Below are 13,610 nucleotides of genomic sequence, written 5' to 3'. Positions count from 1 at the left end.
AAGGGTATTTAATTTCGCAAGAGCCACTTGAAATTTTTCACGATGTTCCAGTCGCACCACAGCAGTTACAGCTTTCTCAATAGCAACAATAAACGGAAGAGTAGGACTGCGCGACTTGCCCTGATTCCGTGCGATTTCCATATTTCATTCTTACACACACCGAACGCTAGAGAAGGATGGCATGTACCTGCATTTTCTGAAATTGTTTGACATGCGTGTTCAGAAGCAGAATGGCGGTAAAAGACTTCTTTGGATTCTTTGGATACTTAATGCCCTTGCAGTCTAGAATTGAAGGCCGCACTTCTTGACTTCAGAAAGTTGAATAACTATGAAGAGCTACGCTTACGAGCTAATCCAGCGATCTCGGCGTTGAAATTAAGATTAACCTGTAACCAGGACAACGTGGTTCTAGAACAAACGTACTGGAGGATTTCTGCTATTTTGTACCATAAGTTCGATTATACTATAGTAGTGGCTGCATGAAATCATTAAGGAGTTTTAGAAATAATGCACCCAAGTGTACCAACGTGCCCACTTCGCAACCACCGGCTTGAGTTCTTTTGTACTTCTATTCATCATTGGCGCTCTTTGGCCATATCTGGCTCTTGCACCACCAAACACTTTAAATCATCATCCTTTCATTCACCGTTTTGCTTTGTCTCCTCGTGATTTCTGTTAGCTTGTATTATGCGCTGAAGTCCCTTTCGCTTGTCTACCATCAGAATTAAACCAGTTCATGCTTAGACCTAATGCTGGGTAATACTTCTAGACATATTTTAGGCATATTTGATGCTTAATTCCTTTCCATGATACTTGCATCCGTTTTTTCCTGTGTCTAGCTATCACCTACTTCGAGTATTTGTGCACAACTGCAATATTTCGTTAAGAATGTTTGACTCGTATCTGTATGGATATCCACTTCGCTACGCCTCTTATTGATTTACATTTGTCATGCTAAGGTAGCGTCGTATCATTTGTTACTTCATAAAAATGCAGTGAGTGCCATCTTATACTAAGCACTGATAATCATCTTTCATTGCTTTGCTAAAATAAATGTCTACAAACAGCATATTTTTGGCTATTGGAGTTAAAAAGGAAAAAAGTATTGCGAATTATATACAATGTCACCGGGTTACGAAAACTAGTATATTAGCTGCCGTACCTGCGTCTATTGAGGTGTTGCTTTCCGCAAAGTCATGCACTTATTTGGTTTCTCCTAATGTATGTTTGGCATCTGAAATTCCTAATGCACATAAGTTGCCTTTATTTGGCAATTGTTGCTTCTGTGCAAAACATTTGATCAAATTTCGCATTTTCAACAGGATTCCCAAACTTCCCAACGAGACGTGGCCACAATACAGCAAGGACTTGCCAAGCACTATCGTTATCAAGAACGGCCGATTTAACGAGACACAGGGATTCCGCTCTAGCTACGGTGAACGCTGGAGGCCTCTTTATTAAATGGTCTCTGACGTTTGCCATTATTTCTATACATTATTGGCTTAATTGCACATTAAGACTGCATTAACCATGCTACAAATGAATCATACAGCTCAGGTTCACATCTGCTTTTTCTGCAAATAAAATGCACGCACCTCAACTCATAGAGCAAGGCGCCAACAAAGAAGGAACGTCTATCAGTGAGACAACATTCCAACACCCATTTACTGCTGGTACTTCGTTGTAAAAAAGTTGGTTGACCCTTTTACAAAAGAATTGGTCATACAACGAAACTGAAACGTGTATCCTTACACGCAGACACAAATTTGTTCCACATTCGCAAGTACAAGCCTCCAAATAGGCAAAATATTCTTTATTATTTGCAGTTTCGCTCACCCGCCGTAGTTACTTGGTGGCTATGGTGTTGAACTGCTAAGTCACGGGATCAATTGCTGGCCACGGCGACCGAATTTCAATGGGTGCGAAATGCGAAAACACCCTTATACTTGAATTTAGGTGCTTGTTAAAGAACTTGAGGTGGTTCAAGTTATTCCGGAGCCCCCACTGTTGCGTGCCTCATAATCAGATCATAGTTTTTGCAAGTAATACCCCGTAATTCTTTTTGCAAGTGCAAGTGCTTTATTTCTTCACGTGAACATGATTACATAAATATCTGGACCGATAGCCAGGGAAGGCTAGTTTCCGGTCCAGTGTCAAAATATAACAGACAGGTCAGGTGCAGAATTTAGGAGCAGAATTCCGGAACATGTCTTGATTTATAACACACAAGAAACCTTAAGAAATATTCCTGATTAGTTGATGCATGTAAGTTAGAGATTCTGGTTGTCAAGGAAAAAGAATTTGCTACACTGCTTGAAATTTTGACAGTTTCGCTCGAAGGATGAAGCAAGAACAGCGGTAGCAAGCACATGAGGCCTGTGTTGCTGGGCAGCGTGAACAGCTACCCAGAGCTACCAGGCGTTATAGGTATACACGACGCGATGGCGAGTGCATATGTGGTGAAACTGCGCGGTTAGAGCTCTGGTGGAATTATACGTAAGCGCTTATACTTATCTTTAAAGGTGAGCAGACGCACGTAATTGGTGTGGGCCACCCCGGCGCCACCAAGAGGAGACAGTGCTCTGAGATCATCCTCTAAAAAATCAAGGATCCATTCCACTCTAATAACGTGGATGACCAGCGAAGCAGCTGCACATCTCACAGGGTTAGACAATGGTACTTCTAATTATTTTCATCATTCGGTAATGGTAGTGACGATAGCTTTGTGATTACTGTGATGTACACTGATTTGTTCGGTTAGAACTTTAGACAAATTCTTGGCCAAACTTAAATCAACACACGACCTTTGTTGAGCAGTTGAGTGACTTGGATTAGTGTGGCACATCAAACGTGAGCAGCACGAATTGACTCAACAGTCCATCCACTACGCATGTTCGTCCTTTTTGTACCCATCGAAAGTGCGCTGATATGCAACGCATCATGCCTACATTAACTCGTCTTTTTCGTGCAATAAAGTTATCTGGCAAGAGCTGTTGCTGCGTCCACTTAGTGGACGCAGTAGTGGACGCAGCAACAGCTCTTACAGCAATTACTGCAATTACAGTGGTGACGAGGTACAGCTGAGCCCCTGCGGGGTGGACGTTACCGGCAAGATTGTATTCGGCGTTCGCATCGGCGAGTTTCACCTAAAGGGCATCTCTTCATGGGATGGTTACGTCAAGCATATATAGCTATGCTGCGCAGCTATCAAGCTCAAGGAAGGCGCCCACAAGCGGGAAGCGTTGTTGAGCTGCTGTGGGGAGGAGACATACTCCCTGACAGCTACCCTCGTCAAGCCTCTTCGACCGACGAACGCTGACTACCAGTCCATCGTCGATGCGATGAACAACCACGTTAACCCGAAGCCATCAGATCTGTATTGGTGGTACGGGTTCTCGAAACGAGATCCGCACGACGGTGAATCTGTCGCAGATTTCGTTACAGTCTTACGTAAGCTAGTCGAGAACAGCGTATTCAGCGACAAGCAGCTTCCTCTTGACACAATGTTGAGGGATCGGTTAGTTTTTTAAATCTCCGACAGCATGGTGCAGGAACGCTTGTTGGCAGAGAAGAACCTGACTTTTGAGTCTGCCCACGATCTGCCGAGTCTGCTGCAAAACATCAAAGAGTTATGGACAGGCAGCATCTGGAAGACCCAGACATAACAGCCAAAGTGGACGTGGAATGTAGGAAGCAGCATAAAAAAATGATGGCAAGTTTGCACTCGGTCGCGAAAAGCTTAGGCACAACGTAACTTACTGGCTGCTACTGCCAGGTCTGTACTTGGTTGCTGCTAGGTCTTCACTTGGTTTAACTTAACTGCGCATCTAGGAAGGTATTCTTGAGCAATCATTTTCGGAGGTACCTTCCCTTTGGCGTCATTTCGCGTGACTAACGCTGGACGCGTGAGCGCCTACGAGCGACAGTGCTCCTCGGATGCCTCAAACGCAGGCAGGCTAACCAAGTTTTGTACAGTGCCAAGAACACTGCTCCTTGCCGATGCCGAACGCGTTGGAGGCTAGCCGCTCGATGTCAATCGGCCAGCTTCGCTGTGTCTTGAGCTTCGCGCAGCCTAGTACAAGCTTTCGCCTTTTTTCCCCCTCCTGGCTCAGCGCGCCGCGGACACAAGAGAGGCAGGGGTCGGGAAGGCAAAAAGCTGGCGAGGAGGAGACCGCGTGCGCATGCCCGCTACGCCCCACAAATTACGGCTGACTTAAGCAGCTTCGCTGTTAAAAGGGAAGAATGAAAAGGCGTCAGGCGAGCATTTAGAAGGGCGGTGTTTTAGGTGCTTGTGCAATCATGCTGCGTAAAATTGCAACCTCAAATGCTCCATATTCCTCAGCTGTTCCGGGAAAGGACACTTAGCCAAGAATGCCAGGAGAGAAAAAGTCGGCAAGTGAACCGTAAGTTGGAAAATCTCTCAAGCTCAGTGCAAACCGAGTACGATGACTTGCCAAGTATTAGCCAAGTGACAAGCGGTTACCACAAGTTTACGGTTGCCGCATGCATTGGCGGCTAAATAGTGCCGATGGAAATGGATTCAGGAGCAGCTAGATCAATTATCAGATCGATTATTAACCACGAGGATCTCGCTTATGTCTATGGCGTTCATCAATTTCAACAGTGCCTCTGTGGGTAAAATTCTGCCTCTTTACCGATCATAAGCCACTTCTACGCATATTTCAACGAGAGAAGCAGATCCCGATGGTTCTGTTACCGAGCAGGTTGAGCTGGTCTTTCGTATTATCTGCTTATGACTACAAGCTGTAATTTATAAGAACGCAAGGTCACGGTAATTCTGACTGTCTAAGCAGGCTACCGATACCCGGAGATCAGCAGGACGTCTGCCTTTGAGCGACGTACTTTTGCTAGAAGCCGTGGAGCACCCTTGTCTGTCCCGTGTGAAGGCATTGGTCATAGCCGGCTGGCCAGAACAAGGTGTGTCTCCAGAATATGCCTCTTATCAGGTGAGGTGAGCAGAGTTGTCTCTTCACCGCAACTGCCTCATGTGGGGTAACTGAGTAATACTGCCAGACGAACTGCGAAAAAACGTTCTCGTCATTCTGCATGCAAATCACCCTAGCATAACAGCCATGAAAGCTCTGGCGAGGTCATACATTTATGGTGGCCGAATGTCGATGCCCAGATCACAGATTGCATGCCTCATTTCAAGAGAACGGGCAAAGCAACCCCAAGACGCCTGTACAATTCTGGATGAAGCCTGAACGTCCATGGAGCAGTATCCATATAGATTTTGCAGGGCCTGTGGGCGTTTTCTTTGGTGTTGTCGTGGACGCGCTATCAAACGGGGCTGAGATTGAAATAATGCCATCGCATCTTACGGTTTGCCGGAGTTGCTCGTTTCCGATAATGGTACAACATTTTCAAGAATAGCGATGTAATCTTTCTTGAAACAAAATGGCGTCCAGTAAATGTATAAAGCGCCATACCACCCCTCAAACAACAAAAGGGCCGAGCGCATGGTTCGTGAGCTAAAGTGCCTCGTTCGAAAGCAGACCCAGGTCACAGTGGCGTGCAAAGCTTCTCGTTTTGTAGCGTTAGCTACACTGGCCTAGCCAAGCGCGTTTCGTGCGGCACATCAAGAGCCGTGCTGCGCATGCGCAAGGATCAGTGATGTCACACGGCTTGCGCACCGGAGCCACCGGAGCCGGCACCTCTCGCGCACTCCGCCGCCGCCGCGCGCGGCTCACCGGCGCCGGTCTGCGCATTCCAGAGGAGTGACGTCGTAGCCGTGGTAGACGCACTGGCGCCGGCGCGCGCTCGCTGTGCAGTCGCCGTCTGACACTGCGCTGGAGCCTCTGCGCTTCTGACTGGCGTTTGCCAGTGTGGTATAGCCATGAAGAAGGAGAGCGCAAATGCTGCTCAACAGCGCAGAAGAACGGAGAAGCTTGACTCATCGGATCCCGAAGTAGTTGCCTGGCAATTAGCGGTTGAGCGTAGGAGGAATGAACAGAAGAAGGCTATATACATGTGCCACATAATACGTACACCGCGTGTGTGTCATTGGAGCAGCAGTAAGCATGACAATCAAGCTAATCCTTGACAATCTAGACAACCAGGAAAGCTAAGAATAATCAGCTGAACCTTTGCTAACGCTATGTATATCCTGGCATAGCTGAGCTGAGCCACTGCAACTTTTTTATTCAAGCAGCACTCCACGCCACACTCTGAGACCAGAAGAACGCCAGCAGAACTCATGCTGGGCAGGAGCCTCCGTTGTGCCCTGTCAAGACTGCAGCCCGACGTTGACGAGCCCAATTGGCTCGTCAAGTGGCTCGTCAAGTCGACATGGCGCGTCAAGTGGCTCACCGGGCAGTCCGGCGATGCGCCGACGAGCAGTGCTGATGATCTCTTTCTTGTCATTCTAGGAGGCGGATAGCGGACCTGCATCTGCCAAACACTTCAGCGGCACCAGGAGCTGTGAAACTGCCAGCAGTGGAACGGTTGCCCCCAAGAAGAAAGTAAAGCCAAGGTAAATATGCCTCGTAGCGAAGCTTCCATAGAAGACCATACATTCAAAACATGGCGGTTCATTGGCGGTTCATGGGGTTTGGTGCCATCTGTGTGAGGAGGGAACACTTCCGGCAGAAGGAAAAATAATTTGACGTCATATCTATTAAAAAACAGAAATGACGTCATTTTGTTCTCAAAGGCGGGAAATTTGTTTTCGGCGGCTTGCCATTAGAGCTGTATATTCAAATGCTCCGCCATTCAACTTGATGAGCGTTTCGAGCTTTTAGCGCGGAAAGCGGTGTATGAAAAAGTCAGCTGTACGGGTGTTGAAATCGCATCACTGCACAAAACATGTTTTCTTTGGAGGCAGACGAACGCTTTGGGCATTGAAGTGCTCGTCCTTTCGTCGGAAGCCAAGCCCGTCGACCAGCGCTGTCCCACGAAAACAACTAAAGTAAACAATTATCTGGCGGTCGCAACTCCCTACTTTTGACTGAACAGGTTAAGAAACAATGAAACTACCCGCGTCACCAAATTCAGACAAACGTCGACAAGCAAAGCAACTCAATATGTGAGAGGGGGGGGGGGGGCGTAGTGTAATGTAACAGGTGAAGTTGACGAGTGCGCCTTTCTGCACACTTCAAGAGCTGCATTGCGTGGAAATTGATAGCAGAGTCAACGTTCACCGCTCTCAGTGGGTGCTGAAAAAGGTATTTATTTATAATGATCATGGAAAATAGAGTTGTCCTTTTCTCGCCATACGTACGAAAAATTAATTAGGAATTTCATTTTGTTCATTCACTTTAACTGTGTCCCGCTTTAATTTAAAACGGATTTTTTCTTTCGACAGTGTTTGTTATCTCCAAACATGCTCGGGCTTCTATCGCTGGTCCCATAACCATCCTTGCTGATGTCGGCGACAATTCGTTTAACGCGATAGCGCTTAGTGCCCCGTGTCGCAGAAAATACGGCGTCGGCAAGCAGCGTGTCATCGCGGTTGGCGGAAAAAATCATCCAACCACATCGACCGTGCAGGCCCTCCATGTGGTGCAAGGTTTTGGTGAACAAAAATTGAATTTCTCAGAGTGAAATCCGTCAAAAAAATTGTAAAGTACGACTTTACCACTCAGTGTCGGATTCGCAGTCGGATTGTTTAGAAATCCACGTCGGATTGTAATTTGAATGTACGAGAAAACCTAATGCTGCTACGAGGAAATTAAAACACAAACCCCTTTTCCAGCATTTCTACCAGACCTGCGCGCGTCGGGGCAATAGCAAACAGTTAATAAAATAATTAAAAAAGGTGCTAGGGCCTTAGCATTTTAATATAAGACCACTTATATTGCCTCTGAAAAAAAACGTCTTTCCAGCAGTACATTTGAGTTTAAAAGTGAAGCCGACTTTAAGGGTATTGGTGTAAGCTTGGTCTTTGCACGGTGGAAGTATATTTAGGTGTTGACACTGCGCGCGAGCGAGCGTCCAGATTATGTTCGGCCGCGCGCGGGCGCACCGAGTAGCTCTGGTGCGAGCAGATAGACGGCGCCGCGGCCAGCGGTCCCAGCTTAGCGGCGCCGGCGGCTTGGCATTCCTCTACCTCCGATAAGTTTTCGTTCATAGTGGCGCCAGTAAAACTCAAAGCGCGAAGGAAATTCGCTATTTCGGATTAAGGTGATAAGTGTACCAGGCTGAATGCTTCGCTAACATGAACGTATAATGTGCAGGGCGTGAATGACGTGAACACGGATCCATAGGGCAGCACTCAACGCCCACTCAAATTCCGCTCGCGCGCACAATTTGTTGCGGCCGATCTAGTCATGCGTACAAGCATAAAAAGAATGAAAGCGTAAGCTCGCGTGCTACCCCTCGATGAGAAGAAAATAGTGACTGCACCAGAAAATTCTAACTCAGAAAACCGTTCAAGCATCGTCACGCGAATTCAGTGTGGGCGCGATATAATTTAAGAAATGAAACGGCGCAAGCTTGCGATATGCAACGCACTAGAGCAAAGTGGGTGTTTATGGCTAGAACCGATGATGAGAAAGCACATAGCTATGCAGAGGCGTAGCCAGAAATATTTTTCGGGGGGGGGGGGGGTTCACCGGCCCGACTGGGGGGGGGGGGGGGGGGGCAAGCTTCTGCTTTCCTCTACATCACGTGATCGTTAATAAATATCGGTAGTTTAAACAGACTCTGTACATGTATATCAGAGACATGAGACCCCCCCCCCCCCTCACGTGTGCGTGTGCTTGTGAAGAAATTAAGTAAAAAGTAAAGTAAGCGCAGTAAATACAGTAAGTACGACAGGTACAGTCGGCGTTTGGAGCAAAGGTCTCTCATCGCGCCACTGAATGGACCAGTCTTCGAAAACGCATCATTGAGACGACCCGTGCGATCGGAGAAGACATCATTAATTGTTAATTTCCGTTAAGCGTAGATGGCGTCGTCCTCGTCGGGGCGAAGTGCGTTTCACAAGTCAAGGACAGCTATTCGCGTGAAAATGCACGTGTGACCAGGCTATACCTACTCCCGTAGCAATAGCTTGTTCGCTGCGTCTTTGCGCTAGAAAACTTAAATACGCGCAAAAACGCGTAAGGCTTTTTTTTTTCGAAGCTTTCGTCGCCCTGCTCCCTCATACGAGAGGGTTGCATTTCCTGCGGCAAGTGCATGGGCCGCTGTGTCTTCCGCTGTGTGCGAGCGTGCAGCCGTCATTTGCCTTTACGTCAACAGATTCAGAATTGTACAGAATATTTCACCGCACAGCATAGATATGGCATGTGTACGCATTTTAAGTAGTGCGTGCAACTCATTTCTGCTTCACTTACGCCGGTGCAAGCAGGAAGCGGCCTTGTACCTCACAGAATCTCGACTGATTGGTGTACTAGTGATGCAGGAATGAACTCCGGTCTTGTTCAGTGCATAGTGCACAAACTGCGCATAATAAATTTCTCAGGACGCGTGAACTCCGACGAGAACTGTCAGCCCCTGCAACAAGAGTTTACTTACGCTGTACTGCGCACAGCAGTAATTCATGCTTGTCGGCTGTCTGTTTCGTGCATTCTGTTGCGAGTCGGTGGAATTTCACTGCTGTCATCAACCCCTTCGTGTGTACATTGCTGGTTTGGGATTCCACAACAAACCAGCAACTAGCAGCCTTCCGTAATTGCTGGTTTGAGATTCAACAACACAACAGTAATTACCAGCCTTCCGTGGGGGCGTAATCGCAAACAAGAGACGTTTCTCGCACAGAGTAAGCCTACGTTCACACTTGGGAAGCGGCAAGCGGGCGGAAATGCCAAAGCGGGCGGAAAGGCCAAAGCGGCCGGAAAATTTTTTCCGCGCCTGTCCAAGTTGTTCACATTTGTTTTGCTACCGCCGCAGCCGCTGCTGCTATTTTCGTCCAGATCCATCTCGTCTGCGTACGTTTGTCGGCGTGGTGGCGCTCATTGTCGCATTATTTCGAGCGGTATGTTCATTCTTTGACCCACGTACCGTCATCAAAAGTGATCATTTTACGCAACTTCGCGTGTCATCTGCGACCTTCGGTAAATTCCTCGTTGGCGTTCCGTAATTCTCCTCACACGGGCGCGGTAGGCTGAGTCACAGGTTGGTGCCTAGGCGTGGTAATATTTCCTTAATAGCTTTTATTTACAAGTTGTAATAACATTTCATCATTTCGTATTGTCGGCGCCTCCAGGACACCAAAGGGGCAACGGGAACACCACAGCTAAAACCCGGGCTGGCCCTTGTGTTGGGGCTCGCCAAAGCCTGCGCGTCCTACGTGAGACCTACGCTCCCAATCTATCGTCGCGACGAGAAAAGCACCCCGCGACTTCTGCAACATACCGTACACGTGCGAGGAGAATTATGGAGCGCCAACGAGGAATCTGCCTAACTATTGTCTGCCGTGGAAGTGGAAGAAGAAATGGCTTTTATACTTCTACCTACTTGTTTTCTAGAAATGGAAAATGAATAAACGTGAGACGCGGACACCTCGGAAACGGCAGTGGTGGTTTCGCCTGGCTTTGCAAAAGCGCGAGAAGATGGGTCACGCCAAGGCTTCGTTGCCGCACCTCCGGTCGCGCGACGTTGAATACTATCGCGAGTATTGCTTACAGTACGTTTTAGTGCCACTCTTGTAGTAGAGCAAGGGCTGGTTCTCGATCGCGTCGATCAGCATTATAGCCTACACTTTTGGTGCCATGTTCAATTTTACGGCCGGTTGTTTACATGCTAGTGTAGCTGCCAGTGAAGCAGAACGACTTTGCGCCGCGTTTCCGCTTCGTCATGGCGAAAAAATCGGCCCGAGACCGATTTGGCTCGCATCCTGTTTTTCTGCCTGTTTTGCCGCCTAGGCGGGCGGATTTTTGCAAGATTTTGCTGCTTCCGACAGCTTCGAGACCAAGTGTGAACGTAGCCTAAGATCCTGCGCGAGCGCGGCCTAACCGGCACCTGAAGGGAAGTGGCGGAAATGTATACCGGAAATTTCGACCACCTGGGGTCTTTAACGTGCACCTAAATCTAAGTAAACGGGCCTCGAGCGTTTTCGCCATCATCTAAAATGCGGCTGCCGCATTTGTTGCTTCATTTGTTGCACATTTGTTGCTTCAGAATGCGGCCCGCCACATTCTCGCCCAAAACTTCACAGAGTGTCAAAGCCTTGACAAACACCGTGAAAGTTTTTTCCATACGCAGACATGATTCCCTGTAAATTATCAACCCAAACGGAAGCGCCCAGGAATTAAATTGTGATAGTAGCACCAGTTTCATGAATTATGTCAGCGCGAAGCGACGAGAACAAAGGGTGGGTAAGTGGGGGGGGGGGGTTGCGGAAAAAATTTCGGGGGGGGTTTGAACCCCCCCAACCCCCCCCCCCCTGGCTACGCCCCTGTAGCTATGTAAAGAAATCTTTCAAAAGATAATTTATCAGGTGGGACGAAGGCAGGCGTTTTATCTTGAATTACAATATCACTAATACAGTTTACCCCCCCCCCCCCCCATGTGAAAATCTTTTTTATTTCCAATCCACTTAACATAGACTATGTATATTACTCCTTTGGCCTTCGTCGTTTGGGGAGCGAGTGACTCTTGCAGGATCTAAGAGGTGACTTTCTTTTTTTAAGTATATATGAGCATTTGAGAATGTAAGCTTATTTGCCAGTGCATGCTATACCCTGTCCACAAATACACTTACACCCACCACACAATAATGTCAGACTTTTTTTTTATTTTGCAAGGGCACCAGAATAAAAACAAAAATGTGCATGAAGCAGCTCAATAATTTTAACAGCAGATAACCATTCCAGAAGCTTACGCTTTCATGCACTCCCACAATGCAAAAATGTGGAATAAATGCACGTAAGCGATAATTACACAACATACGCGCATTGTAAAAAATAATTAGCTAAGATGGAACAAATATAAAAACAGGTACAGAACTGCACAGACAACAGCAGCATTATATATATCTTATATATGCAGCAAAATTTGCACAAGTTACGTCGCATCGATGTTGTCGAGTTTCGGCCGACGTCGCTTAGGTGCTTGCGCAGGAGGTTATCTCTTGCTCGGCGGCTTTCGTAGTTTACTTGACCGTGTGAGGTACTTTGGACAGTTCGGAAATGCGGTGGGAACCGCATTTGCAGACAGAACAGGCCTCTTTGGCGCGTCAAGTAGCACCCTTCCATCGAGCTCCGCGTAATATGTCGTCGATATCATATCGCCTGCAAATGCTTGGCGCAGACGTGGTAAGTAGGCATTAGAGTTCTGTCTGCCCTCGGAATTGCACGGCGCCACTGCTCTAAACGACCGCTGTCAGACGGCGCTTTGAATAGAGGCACACCCTCCGCACAAGTTCGGTATCCAGAATTGCAGTTCGTGACGAAGCACTTTCAACCCATTTCAAACTCTCAGAAGGCCGCTTCCACCTTGGTCAAGGGCCCGTGGCGACAATACACAAGCACAAGATGATGAAAGGCGCGTGAACAAAAAATGTCACAGTTTCGCCCTAAGGGCGAAGCAATGAATGCGATAGCAACACAGCAATGTCATACGAAGTAAGGTGAGCGGCCTTAGTAGCAATATGAATTGTAGTAAACATGAGCTGATTAAGTAAGCAGGTGTGCTGCGGCGTAAGTAGACCGACATGAAGAGAGACTCGATGACCACGAGAAGGCGCGTGTGAAACGGTGGTGTTGATGAGAAGCGCTTACCGTGGGCAGCGCGTGCGAAGGGACACACCTGTAGTGCTGCACTGCCGATCTGGGCAGCATTGCATGTGTAGCGTGCGTTGGAAAATGTGGCCCGACTATTACTAACTGAATGAATAAAGCGTGGTGTGAGCGCGCACAAACAAACATGAATAGATCACACTGAATGACTGCAGCCAACGACTGCCAAAACGCTGGCAGCGCCAACGTTTATAGATACTTTTGGAAAAGTATCTATAAACGTTGGGCAGCGCAACGTACCTTCGCCCGCTGCGCGGTCTATCGCTTCAACGGAAACTGAGCGGCGAATGCACGGCGCATAAAGGTCAGAGCCGTGTGGAGATAAGAGACGGTGTGGTCGAACGAACGACCACCGCGGTTGTTGGCAGCGTAGAAGTGCGCCCCCCCCCCCCCCCCCGCTCCCTCCGGCGCTGGCTTCCCGCTTCCTTGCTTGCGCGTGGGAGAGATAAGAGACTGTGCGGACGAGCGACGAGCGCGGTTGTTGGCAGAGAAGTGCCCCCCCCCCTGCTCCCTCCGGCGCTGGCTTTCCGCTTCCTTGCTTGCGCGTGGGAGATTGAGTGCGTTCGCTCTCGGTGATAGCGCGCGTCCCCGCACGCTTCCGCTGGGGCATACGGCGCGCCGCGAAGATTTTATCTATACGGAACCTCACGGCGATGGCGACGCCGACGGCAGAAATCCGGTTGAAGTGTCCATATAATTGCTATCGCAATAAAAGTGTCCCTTCAAAACAGCACGGCCGTACATGCAAGCACAAAGCGCACAAAGACAGCGAAGCACGCGCCTTCCCGCCGAGGCTGGGACCGCATACCGCAGCGCCCTCTACGACGCCGCCGAACCAGCTGCAACCAAGCCGAACATAATCTGGACGCCAGCGAGCGGAGCTTCGCGCTCGTTGGGGGGAGTGTCAGC

The sequence above is a fragment of the Dermacentor silvarum genome, chromosome 9, assembly GCF_013339745.2.
Source record: "Dermacentor silvarum isolate Dsil-2018 chromosome 9, BIME_Dsil_1.4, whole genome shotgun sequence".
Taxonomy (NCBI): Eukaryota; Metazoa; Arthropoda; class Arachnida; order Ixodida; family Ixodidae; genus Dermacentor; species Dermacentor silvarum.
The sequence above is the reverse complement of the archived record's forward strand: the minus strand, read 5'-3'. Positions refer to the sequence as shown.